Genomic DNA, 26,467 nt, shown 5'->3' with positions numbered 1-26,467 from the left:
ACGAAACCGACAAAACCGAGTAAACCGACTGAAAATCAACGAATATTTGACAGTTAAATTTACCTAACCAAATTGTTTTATTTGCAAGTGTTGTATCTTTCACTTCTGGTAGTGGTTATTTGGCGAAAAAGTAAGAAAATGAACGTTGACGGAGAGAAATATTAAAAAAAATTATCCAAAAAGTCAAGAAGAGACACCAAGGAACTGACCGCTTCTTTAATGCACTTTCTTTCTAGACTAACCTGTCAAAGGTGTTTCCTTTTGAATCATCTCCGGACGCAAACCTGAACCATTGGAAATCCCTGCTCCCACCACCGAGTGACTATTTAGTGGTGCAGACCACAATAGAAAGTCTAAATTGAAATGCTGAAATAACCGATTGTGTGATGCATTTCGACGCCGGCGTTTACACATGTATTTACAGGACAAAATTGAATATTTCACGAGTCCTGTCACTTGTATCTGCTGAAATTACCTTCCTATCTAGACGTAAACACGACTCGAACCCATTTAGCCGATGCACTTCCTATATTTGAACTGTTTATGTTATTGCTGTTGGCAATATCCCATTTTTAAATTATGTTTTGAAAGTCATCCTCTCGGACCGTACAAGATCTCCGATTTAACTCTTCCCTCGTTGGTGGTTTTTTCGAGTAGATTTTATTCACTTAATAACTTGCTCATCTTCGCCTGTTCCCGTTGTCGGTTAACACAATAGATCTCCCTTGTAGTTGGGGAAAGTTGGGATCAGGGATGGGCCTTGGAAATATGCGAAGTGTATCCAGTCAGGTTCCAGACAAATAACTTTCAACAACTTTACCTCTCGACTGAAGAGATACAATCTGGCTTGTTCAATAAAACAACCAATCTGAATATTTATGCAGATTACTACAATAAGTTCGAACCGTTTGACGTAAAGAATGGACCGAACGGCGGAGAAGTTATTCAGATATTTCCAGATATTTTAAATAGTGCTCGAAATTCAGATTTATCGCTGTTTTGAAAGAATCAATCTGCTCTTCCCGATGCCGTTCTTTTCCAGATCGTCCACACGTCTTAATTGTCCGAAGAATAAACAGCCGGGGGAATTTCCAATTAGAAATGCACCCGCCGCCGCGTTGCACTTCTGCCCTAATTTATTTCCTGATTAATTACGACGATAAAACAGGTGCACGCGGTCCAGATTAGATCGTATTTTCAGTCATATCTCGCCTAGACCGGCGCCATTAGCATATTGAAACGAATCCTGAAACAATCGTCAACCGTTGCCAACACTCTGTTTTTGCACACCTGAATTCGACGACAAAAAATAAACACCGGTGAATTATCGTGGCAGTTAATGGACGGGGAATTCGACTAATACTAACAACTACGATGTTTCTAATTCGATGCCAGGAAAATTATCGTTTGTATTTTTCACAATGTGCGAAGGAACGGGCTTGGGACGGTTCCAGTTATTAGGGCAATAAAACGGACGATATTTTTTAATTTGTTTACGGGATTTGGGCCAGCGACGACGAAGCGCTTTTGCTGAATAACATGGGGTTCCAAGTAAAGCCTTGCGGAAGTACACGCATTACTAAATATGGGAAAATGCGAACCGACAATGGTTAACTGTGAATGGCTTGTCTATTAAGTGTGCAAAGAAAATTACCAATATGCCACGGAAACATCAACTTATTTCTTCGAGTCTACGTGCTTGAAATATTAAGAATTCTTCCAAGGGCTGGTCATGGGAGACATTTTCTTTCTCACGTATGGGGATTCGGAGGAGATACAAGGAGATCCATGAAAGATAAAAGGGAGGTAAAGTCCGGGGCAGGTACAGAGAGATCCGGAATGGGAGATCCAAGGGATATACAAGGAGATCTGTGGGAGATATAGAGGCATCTGTATTGAGAATATCAAGAATTCTTCCAAGGGGTGGTCATGGGAGAAATTTTCTTTCCCACGGATGGGAGATCCGAGGAGAAACAAGCAGGTCCATGAAAGATACAAGGAGATCCGAGCGAGATAGAGTGAGGTCTGGGACAGGTACAGAGAGATCCGGAATGGAAGATCCAAGGGGTGTACTAGGAGATCTGAGGGAGACATAAGGGGATTTGCGGGCGGTACAGATAGATCTGGTATGGGAGATACTGGGACGTCCATCGCAGATACAGGAATATCTCAGGCAGATTCGTAGAGAGATTCAGGAGGGATCCATGGAAGATCTGGGGCTCCTGGGGAGGTACAAAGATATATGCAATGAGAGGTTTACAGAAGATACATACTCAAGGTAGATACAGGAAGATTGATAAAATCAATACGAATTTCCGCGATGGAAATCTAGAGTGACAGGTACAGTTACATGCGAGAAAGATATAGAGAAATCCGAAAGGGCTACAAAGAGATCCGGAATGTAAGATTCATTGGAGAATCATGGAGGTTCGAGGGAGATGCAGGAATATCCGAAATGGGAGACCCCCTGGAGCTCCATGGACTATAGGAAGATCTAGAATAGAAGATATGAAAAATTCGAGGGAGATCCACGAAAGATTCTGCGAGATTCGGGGGAGATATACGAAGCTCAGGAACAGATATAGGAAAATTCAGGGGTATACAGGAAAATCCATGCTAGATTCGAGGGAGACACGGGGAGATCAATGAAAAAACAAGGACATCCGAAGGAAATATAGGAAGATCTGAAATGGGACATCCAGGAAAGATTCAGGGAGATGTAGGAATATCTGGAGAAGATATACGGATATTTGGGGGAGGTACAGGGAGATCCAGGGAAATACAAGGAATCCATGAAAGATCCGAGAGAGGCACAGGGAAATCAATGAAAAATACAGGGAGGGATACACAGAGATATCTGGAGTGGGATGTTCTTTGGAGGTTCATGGAGTTACGATTTAAGGGAGGCACAGGATGTTTAATGAAAGATACAGGAAGACCCAGGGTACACATAGAAAGATGGAAATCTAGAGCAGATACAGGAGATCTATGGCAGGTACAGGTAGAAGCGAGTGAGATACAGAGAAATTTGAGAGAGGTACAAAGAAATCCGGAATAAAAGATCCATTGGAGAATCATGAAGGTTTCAGGGAGATCCAGGAAATCCATGGAAATCCGGAATGGGAGACCCACCGGAGCTCTATGGATTACAGGAAGATCTGGAATGGAAGATACGAAAAATTCGAGGGAAATCCAAGAAAAATTCTGCGAGATTCGAGGGAGATATACGGAGGTCAGGGACAGATATGTATAAAAAATTCAGGGGTATACGGGAAAATCCATGCTAGATTAATGAAAAGAGAAGGAGATCCGAAGGAAGTACAGGAAGATCTAGAATGGGGGATCCAGGGATATACAAGGAATCCATTAAAGATCCGAGAGAGACAGAGGGAGATCAATGAAAAATACAGGGAGGGATATATATAGAGATCCGGCGTGGGATGTACCTTGGAGGTTCATGGAGTTACGATTTAGGGGAGATACAGGATGTTTCGTGAAAGATCCAGGGTAGATACAGGAAGATTAATAAATACAACACGAATATGCGGGATGGAAATCTAAAGCAGGACAGGAGATCCGTGGTAGGTACAGTTATATGCGAGGTAGATACAGAGAAATCCGGAGAGAGGTACAAAGAAGTCCGGAATGAAAGATTCATTGGAGAATCATGAAGGTTTGAGGGAGATGCAGGGAGATCCATGGAGATCCGGAATGGAAGATCCTTCTGAGGTCCATGGAGCACAGGAAATTCTGGAATGGAAGGTACGAAAAATTCGAGGAAAATCCATGAAAGATTCTGCGAGATTCAAGGCAGATATAAGAAGGTCCGGGATAGCTATAGGAAAATTCAGGGATATCTATAGTAGATTCGGGGGAGACACGGGGAGATCAATGAAAAAACAAGGAAATCTGAAGGAAATACAAGAAGATCTGGAATGGGACATCCAGGAAATAGAAGATATAGGGAGGTTTGGGGGAGGTACAGGGAGATCCAGCTTTCTCAATGGAAAATACAGGGAAGAAAATACACAGAGATCCGGGTGGGATTTACTTGGGAGGTTCATGGAGCTACGATTTAGGGGAGATGCAAGTTGTTTCATGAAAGATACGGGGATACAGAGTAGATATAGGCAGATTCAGCCTAGATACAGCCTAGATACAGGGAGATCCATCCAAAAGAATCTGGAATTTAAGATTGTAGAAGCTACAGGGTAAACCGGGGGAGATACAAGAGGATTTGGCGGAAGCAAACGCAGGGAAGGAACTAGAGATATTCCGCAGAGAAGATTTTCGAGCGAACTTCTTTTTGCTGCTTGAAAAGTTCAATTGCATCTTTGTTATTTTCTTTGACCAACTCAGACAGTTCTTGTTCAACACAATACCAAAGCAATTTCTTTCGAGTCCACTATAATTGTCGTCATAAATTCCACAGTCCTGCCTCAAATGTATTCTTCTCTGTTTTGATTTAATTTCGCATAATTACGGGCGAAACCTCAAAATCCCGAATGCTTGTTTCGTTAAAAGCTAAAATGAATCATTTTATTGCGGAATTACATTTGTGCGTAATTTTGAAATCGTAGTTTGTTATAATTTAACTGACATTTAAATTACGGGATAGAAATAGGACACCAGGTAATATCATAAAGTAGTCTAGGTTCGTGGGGGAATTAAAACCGCTACGATATTTGCGTTAATTTTAGCTCGGTCTATAAATCTGCATTATGGCAGTCTAAACAAAGTTTAATTTCTAGTTAATCGTGATTATTACAATCGGCGGTAAATAGCGGAAACACACCAGCTCCAGTAGGTGTATCTTTCATTTTTGATTGTGGTAATTATGCAAATGAGGACGACAAATCACCTCAGCCTATCTATATCTGCAGGGACGGACTAGTAACACATTCATTTGGCACGTGTGGTAATCACAGTGATTATTTTCGCATCAGAGTAATTCTACGTATAGAGAAGTGTTTATAAATTCATACCACAAGGCAGTATCTCCAAAGTTGAAATTTTTTTCCAAACAAGTTTTCAGGATTTGAGCATATCTTTGCATCATTTTAGAGAATGAATAAAATATTTCACGTTCTGACATTTCCATCAAAATGTATGTTCACCAACACAAGATGATTATTTCCCCACAATACATCTGTTTCTTTTCTCTTGTTACAAGCAGTGATATAATTTTTTTGTTCGATGATTTTTTTCGTGATCCTCACTTTTTCCTCGTTACTGGCGCCAGTCCGGCTCTGGCGCTTCCGCGGATAACCCAAACTTATCAATCCCACGTGTGAAGTGTTCACTGGCAACGTATAAATAAACCGGTGCAGCAACGGCGGGCAATGGGACCCGGTGGGCGGCCCACGGCGATAAGGCCACCTCGGTGGAATTGTTTATCGGCATACCGGATCCATACGTAACGTGTTTATCTGCGATGGATGTTCCGTGTACGTAGCGGCCATGTTGGTGCAACACTTGACATGATTAATAGTTGTACTGGTGCTGCCATTAGCAGCCCTCGCGACCGCTACCTCAGGCGCAAATGCTCGCGGAGACTCGCCCCAGACGAGGCCTTGTTCCACTTCGGGGGTGTCCTCGTAAACAACGATGGCGGCGGCGGCCGCCGCCTCACCTCGTTCTGGACAAGCACCTAATTAGCGACGTATTTTCTTCCGGCAAACTTTTTAAACCAGTCTAATTTTTGTGTCACTAAGAAAGTCACAAAACTTTCCAGGAAAGGTAAAATATTTAAAACTCAACGATTGTTTCATAGCTTCCAGATGGAACAGAAGATTTTTGTCAAGAAAAAGAGTGTTGAGCAAATTCCAAAGTGGGAAGTACTGTTTTAGGACCGTTAGTATTCAGTATTATGTATTCTAATCACACAATTGTAATTATTTCTGCTTAATTATTGCATTTCTGTGTTGAGTAATTACTTTTTGCTTAGTCGTCAGTTGCTAAAGCCGTTAGAGAGTTGGTGTTTTCTCGAGGGGGTGAAATACTCTCGAAGTATCTATTTGGGCTTTTGACTGCGGTGAAGGCGACCTAATCTCGGCAACGACCCGTAGATAGGCAACCAGGAAATAGTAATTTATTTCAACGTTCACTTCTTTGTATTTTTTCTAGACCCATAAACTTATCTGTATCGAAGTCGGGGTTATCGCGCAGCTCTCGGATAACCCCGGCGAGGTGAGAGCGCCAACACAATCATGCAGACGACTGTTCGAACCCCTATTCTCGGGGGATCAGGTATTAGAGCAATGAAAAAGTTGTTTGTTTTGCGGCACATGTGCCCCCATAGGTAGTTACTACTAAATCAGCATCAGCTGCTCCTTTCATGAACAACTGTGCACGAAAAAATATGCTGAAATTCAATATTTACAAACGGGGTGCGAAGCACACCTAGACGTGTACACTTCCAAAGGAAAAGATCTTTGATTTATGTCGCTACGATCCGGATATTTTCAATTTAGATTTCTGACAAAGCAAGAACTAAAGAAATCTACTTCGCGCCGCTGGGCCGTCAAACGATGCTGAAGATGTGGTATTATAAAAGGACGCACGGCACGGCGTCCAGGCCGGATTTATTTATCATTACGGATATGTCTATCGAGGAAGGACGCGATGACAAAGACGTGAAAACGGAAATCGGGTTCCCGGAGGCCACCCATTCAGATAGTGACCGCACCCAGCGTTGCTTAGCTTCTCTAATTGATAACTATCTATAGTGTTAATTAAAAATGTATTATTATTTTTTTTTATGAGTTTATTTCTCGATGCTGATGAGATTATTAGGCAACCAGCAATACGTCCGTTTGAAAATCCGTTGACATTTACTCTGCACTGGTCTGTACGTACCCGACAAAACCCCGTGAAATTGATCCCGATGGGGCACGAATCCGCCCCCCAGGTGTGCGCGACTTCGGCAAAAGTCAGCGAGGGTCGCAGCTGTCCGGTGGTAGTTTTCGTGCATTGTGGGGATGCTGTTTGGGCTGGCGTCGGCTCGGCACTGGCGTTTTAAATTTGCGCAGGGGTGCGCACCCTGATCTATTGCAAAAAGGCGTCCATGTGTGCACCCTGTCAACCGCGCGTGTCTATTGTGTACGTGCACGGCCGAATTACCGGTCGGGCTTTCATTCATACGAGAATGCAAAGCTCCTGTTATTTTATGGCACGTGTTTACATGCGAGAGACGTAATCTGTTTGTCCACCGCGACTGGAAGTGAAAGAGGTACGTTTGTGGGGGCTGTGGGGGGATGGTGGGGAGAGAGGTGGTCGGCGTGGGTTCTTGGTCGTGTGCTAGGTGGGGTTTGACAGTTGTTTGATTCATATCTGCGATAAAAAAGTTTTTAACAAGCTTTCAAGGTCTAGAGTTGCCGGTTGTAGCAGTGTGAGGAATTGCACGGTGATGTTAATCATGGTCGGTAGGGGGTAATGTAAGCACTAGGAAAGAGAGATAATTTTGAAGACTTTTTCTATCAATATCAAAAAATAATTCAAGTGGACCAGTTTTTATTAGTTTGATATTTTCAGCTCGTGTCTACAAATTTGTGTATTTTTGTATCTAATGGAGCCAAGTTTGGGGAATATGGAGGATGGTTTTCCGTCGAAGATCTTTGATTTTTTATTGTACTCCAAAAGAACCATATGCGGTTTCGCATTGTATGAAACAGAATTCTTAACTGTTGACCAAAAATGGATGTATCTTTTTATTTTGTTTATAGATTTTTTAGGCACTCTTAATGAAAACGGTAATTTTACGTACTCACAAGCGGACGAAAAGTAACTCTTTTTTTGGACGCTGACCGTGGCGCCATCTGTTGGTGTGTTTACTAAGTTACCAACGAAACCGACAAAACCGATAATTGTTGTCACAATAAATTAGGTAAATAAGTAATTGTATTCCAAATAGTAAGTATTTCGTTTTGTTGGCAAGCTGATAACAAATATCTACTATAAAAAAAAAAAATTCATATTTATTAATAAATTTATCTATTTGAAAAAGATAGGTACAAAAAAATTTGCAATTCTTCCAATGATGTCTTTTGCTTTGCAGTTCGTGGGGTCGCCTAAAAAATTTAATGTACACCTCTGTAAAAGAATTGTATTTTGTCCTCGCCTGTTAAGCCTCGGCTGCGCCTCGGCCAGAAAACTCAACTCGGACGAAAAAGATGCACTTTTTGGGCTTGACGGACAAATAACTATTTGCTTTTTTAAATTTATGACCTTTTTCGATCTTCCCAAGATGTCCATACATGGTTCGATGAATTTTTCGGCCAGTTTTTCATCAATCACGATGCAATTTAGCTCTGTCGTAGTCTTCAGGAGGTCATTATGGAATTCTTGAAGTATTCTAGTTCCGTAACATCTTCCAGATTTATTTTGAGATTGTTAAAGTAATTTGCATCCTGCTCTTAGTAGATTTTGTTGTTAGAGATGGCAGAAACTCGCACAGGTATTCAGGGTTCGTCAAAGTTTTCAGTTGGGGGTTGGAATCGTCGTTTCTGGTGTAGTGCACTCGCCTCGTTGAAAAAGCAGAAAATTCCAAAGTTCCAGCTAATTCTCGTAACCTGGAGCAAAATTTTATTAATGGATTTCCTAAGTAAAAATGAGTGGTGGATTCTTTACGGTGGCTTGTTCTGTGCGGAATTTTTTACTTTGTCGGAGTTCTCGCTACGTGCCGGGTTAGGTAGTCACTTGCACATTTGTCAAACATTTCGTAGAAAATAAGTTCGGACGTGAATCGGGGGAGTTTTATCGACCTGTGTCCACCGGTCGAGGTAACAATATCATCTATTTCTCCCCTCCCATCCAGCCCCGACTCCATAGGCCGGCGGCGCCTCCACCACAGAGATAACAATGCTCCCGGACTTTTAAATTATAAACCTTGTCCAAATAAAATCCGAATCGCCGTCACAAAAACGCCCTAATGCGATTAGGGCCGCGGCGGACTCGCTTTGTGGACGGTTATTGCTTATTTGTGTGTCATTAATCGGCGCGATTAAAATTGTAACGAAACGGCAAGCCGATAAAATCGAAAATATCGCGTCGGTTTCCCCTCTTTGGTTGCCAAATTCACCGTGAAACTGTTCCTGACTTCTTATTTTACTTATGGCCCCATGTTTATTTCCTAGTTGTGACGTAGACAGATTATCCGATTGGAAGTTTCCCTGTATTTCTGCGGTCAATAGGGCTCGCTCGAAAAAGGCCCTTTGATGTCCGAGCCAAAGCCCCCAATAATTAAACGTTCTTGAGAGACTTTGAATTTTATAAAGGTAAGTCGACCGCCTTTCTCTAATTCCGAACCCGCTTCGACTAATACGAAATAATGAGACGTCATTATTCTTGGCGATTTGTTTCGATGCATTCGTCTCAGTCAAAATGTCAAATTAGTTCCGCCTAAGCGATCCTTCCTCGTTCTTGTGTGTTATTAAAATTTTGTGTTTGCTTGTTTGCCTCTCCGGCTCCGTGCATGACGCGTTTTCCCTTTTTATTCTCCAATTTAAATCTGCAATTTATTACATTTCAATAAAACTTTATAGTATCCCTGTTAAAAGCTAACACAATCGGACGTCCAAACAAACTGAAATTTAAAGAAGATTTTTAATAAATCTTTCGCTGAAATTACAAGTTTTCTCCGACAATTAATTCAGAGTAGGTCTTCTTGTGCTTCGCCCAGTTGCCGACCTCACCTTCGCCTCGGTCTTCAATCTCTGGGCTTACCATAAAAAGACTCACTTCTACTCTTTTAGAAATAATCTACTACATATTCCATTCCTCTGTAACTCCTTTCTCCCGTTTTATCATTATCACCTGTTATCAGCACTGCCTTTTAGATTTTTTTCTCTCACGAATGATAACCAAGTTGCCCTTGGCAACTTTTGCAGTCCATCTGGAATTTTCTCTCACCACCGTTCCACAATTAAGGAAGTGGCAGTGACTTTTTGAGCGTATGGGTTATTGTTGATTAAATTCGCAAATTCCCTCCACCGCCTGCATCTCCCCGGCCTAATTCAATTGGTTGTAGGAGTCACAGGTCCGAAGTTTATTTAGTCTGAAAGCGTGTTTTTGCTGAAGCGCCTGGAAGCTGCGGGATGAAAGCAATTCTCTATGTGAATTACCTGGAAATTAACCGTGAACGGCTCGCGGCGCAGAATGAACCCGAAAGTCTGCCGTAGAGTCGGGTGGGAGCAGGAGCAACAGGAAACCTGCAGCACAAGCACTCATTACCGCCGCCCGCCTCCTGAAGGGCTCCGAATCGTCGCAGGGGATTGCTGACGATGGCTTTTACCGGGCACTACGAAATTACTAAATATCGAGACATTTAACTCTCTCGCTCCCTCATTTCGACTACCTCCCACTAATTCAATTACTTTCCGAATGCCTGTACATTTTTAATGAAATCGGGGGCGGCGAAATCATCAAGCCCGGCACGTTTTTCCGACCGGTGCTCCGATAACACGTGGGGAATTGTTCCGGCAAAGGTGAGTCTCTAAGATTTTCACAAGTCCCTCAAGGATCCTCTTCCGCTTTCTCTAGTTTCGTTACTTTAAATCGCTCCCCGATGTAATGCGTCTGATCCAATACCGAAATAGGTAACCTCAAACAAGAAGGGATATGCGAAGGGACCGAGATCTGCTTATAAAGGACTTCCAGATTTGCACCTTTTCGATTTTACGCCGTCACACTACTTCTTCCTTCTCCGAGCGGGAGAACTGTCCTTGCCGATGGCACAATTCCAGATTTATTTACAGGTCAGATGCACTTGTCCCCCTTTCGGTTTCGTTTTTCTTCCTAACTCGAAGGAAAAACGAATATTTCTGCACATGATACATTTCCTTTTCTCTTGGAAGAAAGAGAGGAGCACCTCAAGGTGACCAATGTTGTTAACCTGCACTTTTTAGCAATACTTTGCTTCTGCCTCTGTTGGAATTAACGGAATCCCTCGTCGCGATATATCACCAAGGGTGGAATTTTCTGTTGGCAACAATGACTTGAGCATTCAGCACACAAAGACACGTCACAAATCTTACTCATTATATTCCAGGTTAGACAACAGTTTACAATGCACAACAGTATCGCGAGATCTCCGCTATATACCTATGTAAGTTGGCACGCCTGTCTCCCTAGATGTATTGTTCTAGGCGCGGACTTAGCCAAAGACTTTATAGTGGATTGCATCTTATAAATGTTATAAATCCCCGGTCCTGTCTGTCTCGCTGCCTCGACTTCTGGCGGGTTAACTTCCGTTTTGACAAACTCCGCACATCCTCCTCTATTTGAACTACTTGAGCCAATTTACCGCAAACTTATCGTTCGTTTCTCATTCTACTTGGCTCAAGCTTTAATACACTTCTTGCATCGCAACTGCTACTAAATCATGCGACCCCGCTTCATTCACTTTCGCCGCGGATTATGCACGGAATCCTCCATTGTCGCCAACCTAAACGCCATTTTAAACTGTTTCACGTGGGTTGCTGACTATTCTCCTGTTGCCTATAATTTTTGGTCACCTGGTGGCGTAAATCTGAAAGTCAATGGTTTTCCTTTTGCATGTATACAAGTCTTTGGCACTCAGTGGTGACACACTAAGTGAGCCGAACAAGATTGGAATGCTGTGAGTATTGATTTAAAATTGCGGTCCCTTTCCCATTCGTCTGCTTTCCCTCTTTTCAGTGACGTGTCTCCCCGAGGAACTCCCTGATTGCACCTGTCCATATATCTCCCCATTTATTGCATAGAGAGTTGGGAGCCAACGGACAGCGACGTTGCCCTTTTTCGCTGAAACGACAGAAGCTGTCTCGTAAGGGAAAATCGACGAGCGAATTTCCAGATAATGTCACTTCACCTTCAGATTTATACAACCCTTTCAGAAAATGTGCTTTATGATAAAGCGCCTTCAAGACGGGAAATTTTTAATTGAAACATTCCAGTGGAAGGGCGATAAGGAGGCGGCGCCCACCCCCCGTTCGATCGCCGGACAAGGAACTGGGGGCGTTATCATTTGTACACCTGGCTCGTATATCTCCCGTTCACTGTCTAGAATCTTTCCAATCCAATTCCGGCCGGAATATTGCGACGATTCATCGGATTGCTTTTCCTCACCGCAACATAAAGCAACCCATGCGCCATATTATGAATGTTGAATGCAACATCTGTATTCGCGGCGAGGGATCATCGCAGGGGAGAGCTCGTCGCACTTAGCTCTTCAAATCTTTCTCACTCTATAAATATCCGAACCTTTATACAATAAAAACACTTCGCCGAAATCGAGAATTAAAAATTTATCCACACCAATACCGTAATGTAGATCACGTCACGGCTCTATTATTCACGAAGCTATCGCATCGATAATGGACGCGACTGATTTATTATTTTCACCGGTGGTGCCACCTCGACACCGAAGGATTCGTTTCTGCCGATTAAAACGCTTCTCGACAAGGGAATTAGTTTCACCGTCACGCGTCACGTCACACGCTCCGAGGTGAAAGGCTGAGTTCTATGTTGCAATTTTTTCGTGGGAGACAGCGAGGATTTGCTCCAGATCTTTGGCGTTCGGGTCCAGTAAACCGAAGATGTCGCAAACTAGCGCGAAGGATCCAAGTCCAAGCTGTTACAGTAGCTTAAATCTGTATCAAAGAAATGTGATTTAGATCCCGTGGTGGTTTCGGCGCTCGCAGGTGCCTGGGGAGGCTCGAACATCGGCATTAGTCGAATCCAACAATCCCGCGATCACGGCCTTCCCCGGAGAGAATGTTAGCAGTGTTCCCACGCTCGGCCCCCGGGAGCAGTTGCCGCCGCATTAACTGCAGCGTGTGGATTCCCGCCGATCAAACAGCCATCGCCGATATTAATGACTCCGGTGGTGCGGAACGAGCGTCCGGAAAACCTCCCTCCGTCTGGATTTTGGAAATCAATGTCTCCTGGATATTTTACGCGGCGATGTAAAAGAGCGCCGTATAAAATAATGTTACGGTTAGGGAGGAAATATTCACGAGGAACAGTAAAGGCGACCCTAAAGGTCTGAACTACTAAAACCTTTTTATCTGACTATTCCGGTGCTCAGGTGAGCGTAGAAACGGCCAGAAAACATCGCCCGGAGGGTCACAATGAATATATATTATGGCGAGTTGCGTATCCGCCGCCCCAACGGGCAAGAAACACAACTCGGATGGAGAATGGACCGAGGAAATACAAAGAAATGAAGACGAGACTACAATGAGAATGAATGGCTGGCGAAAGTTCCTAAAGCACTGATAAAATTGCTTTCGAATCACGTCCAACATATGTAAACTAACGTCGTATGCCTCGCGCGGAAAATAAAATATTTAGAGTTGGCAGGATATCCAATATTCCTTCGTGCATATCGGAAAGGTAGGCAATAACAGGACCGTGTGCGTAGTGGATGATAAACAAGTTCGATAAGGGCGGGAGGGGTGATAAAACGCCGACTCGCCCCCGGAAAAAAATACGCTCACTCCTGAAATACACCATCATTCACTAAACCAAAATTTTTACCAGAAACAACTCGCGCAACTCAAGGGTGGTTCCTCTATTATTGAAACCACCACTTCGAAGAGTTTTTTAATTTTTAAAACCACAGCTACAAACCTGGGTCCACTGTCACTGTAAAGCTTCCGAACAGAGCTTTCATTTGATGTGCAACATACCGCATTGTGCAGATGGAAATATTTCCAAAATTTTCAAAAACATGGAACTTTTGGAATTGTCCAAAAAAATTTTTTTCATGCAAATAAGATATTTTTGATTATTAGGTCTTGTTGCAAAAGAAAATGAGCCAGAAAAGTCGAAAGTTCATTTTTTGAGGATTTTTGGAAAAATCAAAAAAATGTTGTAATAAAAAATATGTGAATTTTGAGTTATTTGGGGTTGGTACCGCCAGAATTGATTAGTGAAGTGACTTAATGGGGTACATTAGGGCCGTGCTGATGTTTTGTCGTTGGAAACAATTGGATGAAAGACGGCGCCAATAGAAGTGTCAAATTCAATCGTGGAACACGCCGAACGCTTAGAAAAGCTGCAGGTAATAGTCAGTTAAACTAAATAAAAGGAAAAGGAAAATTCCTCATCGTGTTATGGGCGGTGTCACACAAATAATCGATCAGAAAGAGAACAGCCAGACCCAAGATGTGATAAATAAAAAAGGAAGGCATAAAGTGACAAGACGTAAATATAAAGTGTGATTGATGGAATAAATGGCCTCGTACAACGGCAATAAAAACATATCATGCATTATTTAAACGTTTCCAGATTTTCCGCAGACTTTTCTTATTTTTTATTAGAGGTGCTACTGTAAATATAGAATTGGAATGGATCGTGTCGAGAGGAAAATATTGATAGGAAACATGCACCTGTGCAAAACGGCAAAGGAAAATATGAAGTAATAAGAGTCAGAAAATATGAATGGAGGATTTAGGTGAAAGGAGTCGAGAGTAGGAAAATGTATGCATGCAAGAAAACGGTAAAAGAAAGTTTGCTTGATTTCCGGGGTAATGAAATAAAAAGTGAGAAAAATATGAACGTAATAAAGACACAAAGGGTGCTGTTGGGGGGGAGGAAGGAGAAAAAAGGAGAGGGTTGTAAAGAGGACTTGGATGAAAAGTGCAAGGAAGTGTAGAAGAAAGATATAAATGAAGAGGAGCGGTAAAACAGTTGGATTGGTTTTCAGGACGATGAGAAGAAAATGAGAAAAAACTATTGCAAAGAAATATAAATAATATAGGAAGATGGTAAAAAAGTAAAGAATTACAAACGAAGATAGTACTAGACGAAGGATTCAGATGAAAAGTGTATTTGAACATTGGAAAACGGTAAAACTTGTTTGGGTAGCCTTCAGGACAATGAAAGAAAGAAATGAGAAAAATATGAACATAATAAAGACACAAAGAATACTGGAAGAAAAAAAGAATAAAGGGAGGGAATTGTAAATTGTAAAGAGGATTTAGAAGAAAAGTGAAAGGAATCGAGTGTGGAAGAAAAATATAATCGAAGGAAAGCTGTAAAGAAAATTGATTTGTTTTTAGGATAATTATGTAGACCTGTAATGAAGAATCACAAAGGATAATAGTATGTATTAGAAGAGGAAAAGAGGGAGAGAAAAGGGATTTATAAAGAATATTTAAGCAAAAACTGGAATCGAGAATATAAAAGAATCCAGTGTGTAGAAAGTTGTAGAGGTATTGGATTCTCTCATGGGCTGTGACCTTGTAAATATCTGCGCGAAGACGGAGCGGTAAATCTGTGAAAAACCTGTGAATGAAAACTGAAAACGTCGACTACTTTACATCTAAATAGACGAGAGAAAGAGAGAGAGACGACACTAATGTAACGAATGAATGTTTTCTTGTCGGTTTGTAGCGCCTACTCGAGGCCGATCTTCGTCGTTTGCGCAGATATGACTCATAGCCCATGAGAAAATCCAACACCTATACGTGAATGTAAGACAAGGCTAAATAAAACATGATTAAGTGGACCTCAGAAAGAAATGAGAAGAAAGTTAGTGAAACAGAAATAAGAAAACCGTTAAAAAGTTAGCCTGATTTAAAGAATATATAATAGAGAACTAGAAATGAGGATAGTACTGTTAAGAAGGAAAAGAGAAAAAGGAGAGAATTGTGATCAGTAGGGCCCGGATTTTAGGCAATTAAAAAGTCGGAAATAGGTGCCTAAAATAGTCCCTTAAACTACTGCAAATAGTCCCTTAAAAACTGAAAATAAGCCATACTAGGTCCTTAAAGTTGTGGTTAATTAAATTAAAAAATGTGTTTTTAAAGTTTTAAGTAGGTACACACAACAAGATATTTACTAATTATTTTTTATTAATTAATATACAATACTACAAGTTTGTTAGTTATTTACATTGTTACGTATTTACATTGCATACAAGATATTGCTCTAAATTTTCTACTTTAAAACATTGTCGGTTATCCACCAAAATGGACTTATATTTTGAAAAACTTCTTTCTACCTCGCAAGAGGTAATGGGCGCAAATTTGTAATAAATTTCTTCCATTTTGGTGTCATGTTCCGGCACATCTTCACCTCTAAAAATTCTTGCCAATTGTAGAAGAAATTTGTATCCAGGATTTTTTTCAGTAACATCTTCAAGTTTTTTTAATGCTACTGCTGCTACAGGGCCTGGAGATTTTTTTAGGGAGGTAAATACGTTTTCAACAATTTTGATTGAATCGGTTAAAGGTAACCCATTTTTTTCCAATTGAGTAATACTTTCGCAGATTATTTTAAAATTACTGCGAACATAAATTAATTGGTTTTTTATTCCGGGTTTCTTCATTATAGACTGTGCTTTTTGAATAGCAACAGCAGAACTTCCATCAAAGGACATGACAACCTGTGAGTAGTTAAAAACAGTTTAACAATCAATTAATTTGCTTATCTTTGATATACTTACTTCTTTAATGGAATCAAAGTGTTCGCTGTAAAACATAGCAGCCTGAAGCCATGTTCCCCATCGTGTTAAAATTGGCTGTGGAGGCAGTGGCATTTCTTTTAGTTTTTCTTTGTACATTTCAACTCTCAAAGGTGCCTTAACGAAAATTTTTTTCACGTTCGAAATTAAATTATCCACATCTTCATATTGATAGCGAATTTTTTCAGCCACTAGATTTAAAGCATGCGCTAAGCATGTGACATGCACAATTTTTGGATAAAACACCTTAAGGTGTCTACCAGATTTTATCATATATGGTGCTCCATCCGTTACAAACAAAAGAAACTTTTCAGCAACAACTCTGGTACTCCACAAGATTTCTACGCATAGAAATTTTAAATCAAAATAAATTTAAAAAAGTGAAAAACCCTTACCTAAAGATTGATTTACGAATCTAGCTATTGTCTCATGATTTGTTCTTTCTAATTGTTTAGACGCCAAAAGATAAGATTTTCCAGGTTCATCTTCTGAAAGTTTCCCAACCAGACAATTCGCCATATATCGCCCAAGTGCATCTGTTGTTTCGTCAACTGAAACCCATATGTTAAAAGGATCCAGCTCATTCCGAATGCGGTCAATAGTCTAAAAGTGAAAATAATTTTAAATTAAATATTAAAAGATAGTATGTTCATACATCTTTGTAGCATTTTGGTAAATAATTTTTCCGTAAAGTAGACTCATCCGGAATTTTTCTACCACAATATTTTGTCAGAAAATTCTGAAACGCAGGATTTTGTAGTTTGTGCCATGGTATATTGGCAGCTAAAAAGACGTTACAAAGTTCCATATTGAATGTACTATTTGCCGATTCCTCCAAGTTCTGTGTCAGCAACGTTTGCCGAAGCGGTGTCATAATGTTCTCTTTATGGATGGCCGTTTGCTCATGCTGTTGCAAGTGACATTTTTTTTCGCATATAAACTACAAAAAATAAAATTTTCAAATAAGTAAAAAATATAAAATGACATATTTTTAATTATGCTTAACTTACCAGTTTACCACAAGCTTTACAAAACATTTCTCGGGTTGATTTTATTTCATATAAATCTTTCTTGCTTGTCCACTGTAATATTTTTTCGCGTAAACTAATTTTTTGTTTCGGCATTATGTTCACTTTAAACAGGTTCACAAGAAACACGACCACTGCACGGAGATAAAGTAAACGAGAAATGACAAATTTGTAATGCTTATATTTACGTCTCCCACCAAATTTCAGAGGAGATGGTTAATTTTATATTTCTTAAATTTTTAGAAAATGACACCCTTAAGGTTTCTCTTATTGTTTCACTTCGGGATTTTAATTTTCGTTTTTATGGCAAGGACCATTTTATAAACGTTAAAGCTTCTAACAATACCTAAGTATCAGAAAACATTAGACCGCGTATACCTGCACCCCTTCGAACAGAGGCAAACAGATAAACTCTGTAATTTATGCCAGTCCAGTCTAATGGTTTGTGGTACTTAGGTATTGTCGGAGTATTTACCGCTGACATCATGGTCCCAACCGTAAAAGCGAAAAAGTAATTCCTGTATTGTACTGCACTTTGTACATTTCAGTAATTACATCTCCTTAAATTTTAAAATCATAAAGCATTGTAAATTTTATTGAGGTACCACTTTTACATTTTCAATACCGTAAACTTCCCAGAATTCGAAAATTGGGAAAAAACCGCAAAAATGAAATTGATTTTTGGTCATTTTAGGCATGTTCAGGCAGTTAAAAGGTAAAATAGGTATTTAAAGGGCATTTTAGGCCGAATAGGCAGAATCAAATATGGCTCTAATTACTCTAATTAAGCCAGAAATCATTTATAGACAAGTTTCATACATGTGCCTTAAAAAATAAAAATAGTCCATTTTGCCTAAAATCCGGGCCCTAGTGATCAGTAATTTAGGAAACGAAAATGTGGAGAATCGAGAGAAACCATAAATGCAAATTAATAAAATTAATTGAAAATTTTAGAAAAAAACTGTTTCGTTTTGAATTGAACATTAGTGCTAGTTGTTCGTAAAGACTTGAGACAGAGTAATAAGAAGAAAATAAGAAAAACCACAAAGTAAAAAAAAAAACAATTATTTATGAAAGAATCCGATTAATTAATATTACCAAGAAAGACGGTACTGGAGGAGTAAAAGAACAAAAGTGTAAATATAGAAGATTCTAATTATCAGACTTTATAAAATCACTTTGTCGTTTACAATACCTTCTGGGCAGTGCGTTAATATTGTTATAACAATTATTCTTAGTTTCTAATTAAAATCCGGTATTTTGTAATTTTTAACAATTTTGGCCACACAATTAAAAGAACAATTCCGGCAGAATCAGCTGCAGCTTATCTGGAAGCAGTTCATCTAATTCCAGCTCCGCCCCCTGCTCCCTGATTTTCCTGTGAAAATTTATGAATGTCGGTGTTAAAATTCCGCGGCGCACCTCAAGTCCATAATTTGGAAAACATGACGGTGGAGGCAACGTGTTTACATATTCTCGTGGAGCAAAGTGCCGGTAACAAATTAGTGCCATAGGTATTAATCGTCCCGGCTGTTAACTTACTCCACCGTTCCTCCTATTCTTAATCTTGGGGACCGTTCTCTAAGACATTAAACGCCAAATGAGAAACATTTAATGTACTTACAGACAATTTGGAATTACTAAGTAAATAAGCGACTAAAGGTACTCTATATTAATTAACAAACTTCCTTCCTGCGGCTGCACCCCAACGGTGACACTAATTATCGCCAAAATGAACGCGTTCTATCGGGGCGCCCCACCAAAACCCCACGCAAGAATTACCAACTAGTTGGAGGAAGACTTTCTATTTAATTTTTTTTGCATCGCACCCAATCTTCACTATTTTCTCTCCGCTTTCTGCGACCGCGAAAGCTGCAAGTTTTTCAGGCTGGAAAAGGTCTCGCCAAGTGTTATTATTATTTGGTCGGCCGGTTATTTTTCCACTATAAAAAGAATAAAGCCTTTATATTCTCTCTCGGCGTCGCGGCCGTCGACAAAATCTCCAGCTCAAATATTTGTCTTTTAAATGATTTTCGGAGACAATGTTTTCGTTTCGCGCCGAAAATAATTTGTCACACTTTAAAGACTCCTCTCGATAATTAGTTTTGACACAACTATTACACAGTTAATCCCTCAGAACGGTGAGTGTTTTTATTGGCATCGATCTACAGCCGTCCCGCTGAGATTTATTCCGGCGATAACTCTCGACACAAATTCAAAAAATGAGAAATGACGCCAGTTATGTTCTTTGTACGCCAGTTTTAACCGCCGGCCGATCTTCAAATAATAATTTACAATCTTGTATGTTTAAAGGTGCCACTTAATAACGCCGCGACGACTGATTTACTGCCGGTGGTAATTTCGTCTTGTTTTCTTTCAGGTAAGAGGGTTCGTTTGTATCAGCAAGGCCCCGTTGAAAGATAGATCGTCTGGCATGGTGAGTGCTTAATTAATATTACACTCTTGTTCAACAGAGGTAATAAATAAGTTAAATTACCGGGGCTACTTTAAGAAAATTTCAGACGTGGAAAGTCATCCAGATTTATGCTACCACATATTTTTGACCCAACAGGAAGCGTCTCAAGCGCTAAATACTGCACAACTGGCAGGAAAAAGTGTTTGTAAACTCGTAAACATCTATTTCACTCGACAACTGAAGCAAGTTTGGAAATGCCAAGCTTGTAATTAGCAGCTACCAAATATAAAAATTCTTAAGTGGCAATAAATGAATTCTGATACCTAGTAAGAGTGATAAAATATGTGAGTGTATTGTTGAAAAACTATTGCGTTTTACTCGCATGTAATGGCCCCTACTCACTCGCACGATTCAGCCTCGCGGGTAATAGCCATCACTACACGCCTGTTGAGTAATGCGTGGTACTACTTCTCCGGTCTCATATGTGTTAGGTAGCGTTTCCACAACTACAACAAGACACGTCCATTTTCCCCCTCTTGAATTTTACCTTTTGACAGCAATTACCCCAAACATCTTTATTTAATCCCGCTGTAAATAGAATTTAATTACAATTAAAAGCTGTAATTGTATAGACTCGTCCTGGAGCATCGTCGAGGGCGGCTTAATAAATTTCAGCCGCCACGTATATTTGCCATTAGGACTCGAATCATCCCCAAACAAATATCTGTCATTCAGGTGTGACGATTTGTTTATCCAACGGCCATTAAAAGCTCTCGCGCCACGAACAAAACGGTGGAAAGCGCAAAGCAAGACTCGCCCCCATCGATCACTTCCAAATAGGACACGGTGCAATGTAGAATGCACCGTGCAAATATCATTTAAATTTTCACCTCGCAGCGGTCGCATTTTACCAGCGACGGACATACATCTGTGGGGACCACAATGGCTGGCAGACGTTGCGCCGCAGAAAAAGAAAAGTCAAAGAGCAATTTATAGATACGGTGTCTGTACATGCACTCGAAAACTACAAGTGCAATTCTATTGTGTACTCAATTTATAACCGGCCTGTAATTTATTACGTCCGTATAATATTTCTCAGTACCTGGATGCGATCTGTTATGGCCCCGCTATTTATTTTCCGGGGTCCGGGAAAAGCTTGAAATGGATTAGATGCAACGGGAGACGGTTTCGATTAATTGCAGAGAGGGGGAGAGGAATTGACGATTGTCTTGAAACTAGTGCAGTGTCCAGTAGATTTTTATCTTAATTCTCATTGTAAGTGCGTCATCGAAAAGGTATTGTATTTACTCGCATGTAATTGCTACTACTCGCATCACTGCTCTCGCGTAATGTCGCGTTCGGTAGATTTTTAATTGGAAGAAGTGTTTTAATATTTTTGATGTTTTTGCGATTTAGCAGATTAGAGTTGAAGTTGATTAGATTTGGGTGAAGTTAGAGGGCATCGTTGGAGGTTGGAGATTTTTGCTTGAATCCTTGCTCCCTAATGGCGGAATTAATTGTGAAAACTTTTTGGGCACTTTCGCATAGCTGCGGTCGGCAATCCGGCCGCGTAATTAAATCCATCCGAGCTTTCAGAAACGCCATGAATTATCATCCGGCCTCAAGTACGGTATCACGGCAGGTTAGATCATTTACCTTTAGCGGTGGCGTCCTTATCACCTTTATGCTCGAGTGCGTCTTGGGCGCCTCGGCAGTAATCCTGCGGCGAAGTTTCCTCATTGCCTCCGGCTAGCAGGTAGAAGGGCTAATGTATGGCGCAAGGTGAGCAGAGATCGCGACGGAACGTCGACGAGATAACATAATTACTGCTCGCTTCACCCCCAGCTAAATTAGGATCACTGTTATGCGCCGCCACTTTCAAAACCGACTCTCTTATCCGCCAGCTTAAGACCGCCGTAAATCCGTACCTGCGTCACACTATCTCCAGATAACCATCTATTGTTCGGTACTAACAGAGATTACATACGGGGCTTATTACCGCCGTTCAGGATTACACGTCAAAACTTGGAACAACTTTCCACGGCAATAATGCCGGAACGGCGCCGCTGAAATATGTCCGAGGCCGGATTTCATAATTTACAGGTGCCGGGAACCGTCTCGACGGAATGCATTATGGATGAACTGCAGTGCTCCTGTATGCTGGACCACGGGGTGCAAATGTTGCTTTCACGTCGGATTCTCCACCGGCTCTTATCTTACAAGGGGTGCGCGGGGGAGGCTCCCGACAACCCAAACTTAACCGGTGCGATACATAAATACATCATAAAATGTTTTGTGTAATTATGTATGCAACGCGTTTATTAAGCACAAGTGGGAAATTTACATGCGCGACCGCTGCAACATACTCAATCAATACTAGTAAGCTATTACTTCGTTACAGTAAAACGTGATCGTAGCCGGCTAGATGTGAAATTTAAAATTCACCCGGTATAAATTCTACTAATAAAATCTACACTCCCATTGCTCTGTTATAAAACGTAACGTTTTATCCCCTGAAGTCACAGTTTTATTACTACATTCACCAAGACAGGTCTAAATGTGAAATATACAATTCTGACAGTTTATTAATAAACAAGAATATATTATGTTACATATTTTGATTGAATTATGATAATTTCTTTTTTCTGACTGCCCAGAAAGCGCAACCTTCTTCTCGCAAAATAGTGAGGAAAGTTGGTTTCTCCTCCACTATTTTGTTGTACTCTCTTTTGGGGTATTTGACATATGTACTTGAATCCAATGCTGTTTTTAAAAAATCAATTAAGGGCTTTGATCTTTCTATCGAGAAATCCATATTAGTAGAATGCTTTATTTTGCCCTACAGGCTTTCCGGTTCCTGATTATATTTTCTCTAAACATGAAACAGCAATTAAAAAAAAAATAACACTTATTCCTATCCCCTACCCCTTTCCTTCTTTGTTCTTTCCCTCCCCTTCGCTTCCTTAAAGCAATTCGACTCTGCTGTCTCTCCTATTCTGAATTCTTCTACTCTTTCCCATGCTTCTTCGTTCACTATTCCGTAATCTATCCCTCTTTGCCTCCTGCTACCTATATAGGTCCATTTTCCTTCTTCGTCCCCTAGTTTGTTCCCGTTCAATACTTCCCATCCATTTTCTTTGATGCGTTCCATCAGTTTGTTCCCCTCTGCATTTTCCACCTTGTTTTTGTATTTTCTTTTCCCAATTTCTTGCTCCTCTTTCTCCTATTCTCCCGTTGAAGTCCTCTTCCAAAAGTATACGATCTTCTCTGTTTTCTTTCATTGCGTCTTCGACACGTCTTCTTGTTATCTTCATCTCTTTACTGTATATTGTCATTATTTTCTACCATTTATTGCCTATATGAAGTTTTCTTTCCATGTATCCTTCTTTTTCTCCTTTTTCTTGTCGCTTTTTTTTAATCTCCAATTTCACCGCTGTTATTATTTCCCCAATAGCTCTTCCCTTTTTTTTTCTTTTTTTGCCCCTTGACTTTCCCATTTGTACTCTTTCGGTAGCGACTTTCCGGGTTCCGTTTTCTTTGTCCATCTTCCTTTTTATTCACCTTCTCTTTGTATCTTTTCTCACCGGTTCATCTTCGCTTCTTCTCTCCTTCAAAATTTTTTTTTTCAGTTTGTCCTTTCTTTCATCCTATATAAACCATTCCCAGTTTATCTGCATCTTCCTGATCCTATTTTCACCATTTTTCCTCTATCTCTCTCTTCTCTAGCCACCTCTCTTAATTTCTTTTGTGTTTTCCTTTCTTCGTTTGTCAAATCGTCATCTATATACATCGTCTCACCTTCTTTTTTCCTTCAACTTACTCTTATTTAGCATAATGTTCTTCTGCTCCCAGCTTTCTATTTTTGCCAGCATCATTGTATTTTTATTTATTTTAACTTCTTCCGTTATGTTCCCTTTCACCCCTATCTCCCTTTCTAACCATTCTTCCACCCTCCTTTCTATATTTCCTCTTATTCCCCCTATTCCGGTTATTATAACATTATTCCTTCTCTCCATATTTTCTCTTTGTTCCATTTTTCCTCTTATCATTTTCATCCTCTTCATCCAATCTGCCTCCTCCGCCTGCCATTTTTCTTCTCTTCCTCTCATTTCCTCTCTTATTCCCGCCATATCCTGTCTTATCTCTCTAATCATGGTTTCCATTTCCTTATCCATTTCCTTCTTCGCTTCTACTTGGGGATCTTCCCGTTCTGAATGAGTTCGTGCCTTCTTCATACGTCCTACCCTCTTCTCTTTCTCTCTTGCCTCTTTCTTTCCTTACTTTCGGTAATTTCGGCATGCCCTCTCTTTCTTGCTGTCTGTTTTCTGCTTATCACCTCTCACTCACTCGTCGCTGTTTACGTTAGTAATCGCTGCAGTTTTTTCTAAAAACGTCTGCTCACTATCGCTGCCAGATCAGGAATCTCCTTCTTCTCGCAAAATAGTGAGGAAAGTTGGTTTTTCTTCCACAATTTTGTTGTACTCTCTTTTGGGTCATTTGACATATATAATCCAATGCCGTTTTTAAAAAATCAATTAAGGGCGTTGTTCTTTCTATCGAGAAATCGATGTTAAAATCTCCATTCAAAATTTGAGTCGGCTCCCCCGAACTCATTCGAATGAGGCTTTCACCTTGGAGCGTGTGACGTGACGCTTGACGGCATGACGGTGAAATTAATTCACTGCCTGGCAATAATGTCGCGGTGCGCCTAAAGAAGTTTTCACTTAAAAAATTATTCTAGAAATCCTAAGTAAATTCATTATTTTGTTAAAATATTTTATATAGTGGTAAAATATTTTAAATTAACTTATATAATTCCGTTTTGCACTTTTCTTATTGTACATATAATATTTTTATTATTTGTACATACAATCAGAGCACATTGGCAACACTGTTAAACTGGTAACCTACAAATTGTCACGAGACGGAAAAGAGAAAAAAAAATGCGACAATTGTCTTATTATTCGCTGAACTAAAATAATCAGAATTAAGTAACGAAGAGCCTAGATAGTCATCTTTTTATGTCTTCTTTGATTCTTCCTAAAAATAAGTGATTTTATTTAAAAGAAATATTTGTTCTAGGAGAGTTTTCTTTTCTTTACGAGGCAAAAGAATTTTTAATTTAGGGAAAATTGTCATTGCGTCACATTTTCCGATTCGATTTGCGGACGCCCTTCGAGCCCCCCCAAAAACGTGCACAAACCCAAAAGGGCAATAACTCTGGGGTAATTATGAGCAGCGACGGCATTAGATGATGTGCGTATTCGAAATGCCAAGCATCCATTGTCTAGTTTACGATAGGTGGCAAACACACAGAAATGTGCTTGAGCAGGTTTATTGCTGGCTGAAATGGAAGCGAAAGCAATTTCCAGATGAGTTATGAAGCATTATCTACCTATATAAGAGCGGAAACTAGCGTATTTTTGCAGGTGTGCTGTGCAGAGGAACGCGGTGTTTTGAACCGGGAATGTGTGGGGGAATTGATCGTAAATATCGGCGGTTTACGTCGTCATCTGTTACCTACAGCTCCGTCCCCCAGGTGGGAGAAAAACCCGACCCCGAAAGGAGGTGCGAACTGCTCCCTTGCCGCGGCGCGATTAATTTTTTATGCAACGTCGTGTCTCCCCCGACAGATTTACTGCAAAAATATGAAAACTTGAGAAGAGCGTCAGGAGTGGAGAGTTTCCATTCTGCAAGGACAATCCGGTAATTAAAGAAGTCATGAGGACTAGTCCGGGCCCGGAGGTCGGCCCGGAACAGATGTCTCCGGACTCCCTCTCCCACTCCATTCAGCGAGATCAACTCTGCCGGATTCCTCCGAAGTTAAAATAAACTTTTATTAGTTGATGCACCACGGATCATCAATACCGGAATGCGACTCTCCTCCCAAAAATGTCAAAATAATAAATCGACGCCCTCCCGGAAAAATGACAGGTAATGGCGAGGCGGTTCCCGTAGGAAAATGGCTCGTTTACGCCGGTCGTTGCGAGGTTATTGGCTTTTGTGAAATATAAACTGCCTCCACCTTAGAATGTTCGGAATTTTTATCTACAATAAGATTGCGATTTATGCACGATAAATCTAAATTTATCAGGACCGGCGTGCAAGGAAAGTGCACCGCTCGAAGAAGTGCAAGAGAGTGTGTGGCGAAGCTCGGAATAAATTAGGTGTTGCAATATGCACCCGCTTCATTAGTCGTGATCTATGCAGCGCACAGCGCGCTTCGGAACTGGCGTTACTTCCAAAATTTAACACCGTAACGGAAGATATTTATAAGGTGTGCAAATCTACAAGTGTACCGTCTAATTTTAAATAACGGAGGTATTTGGAAGTCTTAGCGAGCGGAGACTTGCCAAAGCGATTTGTTCCAACAAGTAGCAGCTCCAATTCTGGATTCTGTTAATGCCAACACCACAACAACTCGATTGTTCTACAAGGAATCTTGATGGATCAGTACAATATAGCAATACCAGGACGAGAGAAACAAAGGATCTTAGTTTTCTTTATTGATCTCGGCTGCCACACGTTGAGGAGATCAATAAGAGACTAAAGATTTTGTGGAAACCCTTAAGA

At 40.5% G+C, this 26,467-nt stretch overlaps 1 protein-coding gene and 1 long non-coding RNA gene across 6 annotated transcripts in view; one reads left to right on the top strand and one right to left on the bottom strand.

Moving 5' to 3' along the window:
* Window positions 1-26,467, top strand: part of zfh1 (Zn finger homeodomain 1) — a 344,752-nt gene that overhangs the window by 54,438 nt on the left and 263,847 nt on the right. The window lies entirely within an intron of this gene.
* On the bottom strand, window positions 15,652-17,247 carry LOC138136895 (uncharacterized). Its single transcript, XR_011161483.1, has 4 exons — window positions 17,106-17,247; window positions 16,846-17,053; window positions 16,433-16,791; window positions 15,652-16,372 (listed from the first exon to the last, which is right to left on the bottom strand). It is a non-coding gene; the product is annotated as an uncharacterized lncRNA (long non-coding RNA).

The sequence above is a fragment of the Tenebrio molitor genome, chromosome 8, assembly GCF_963966145.1.
Source record: "Tenebrio molitor chromosome 8, icTenMoli1.1, whole genome shotgun sequence".
Classification (NCBI taxonomy): Eukaryota; Metazoa; Arthropoda; class Insecta; order Coleoptera; family Tenebrionidae; genus Tenebrio; species Tenebrio molitor.
This window is presented reverse-complemented; position numbering and strand designations above follow the sequence as displayed.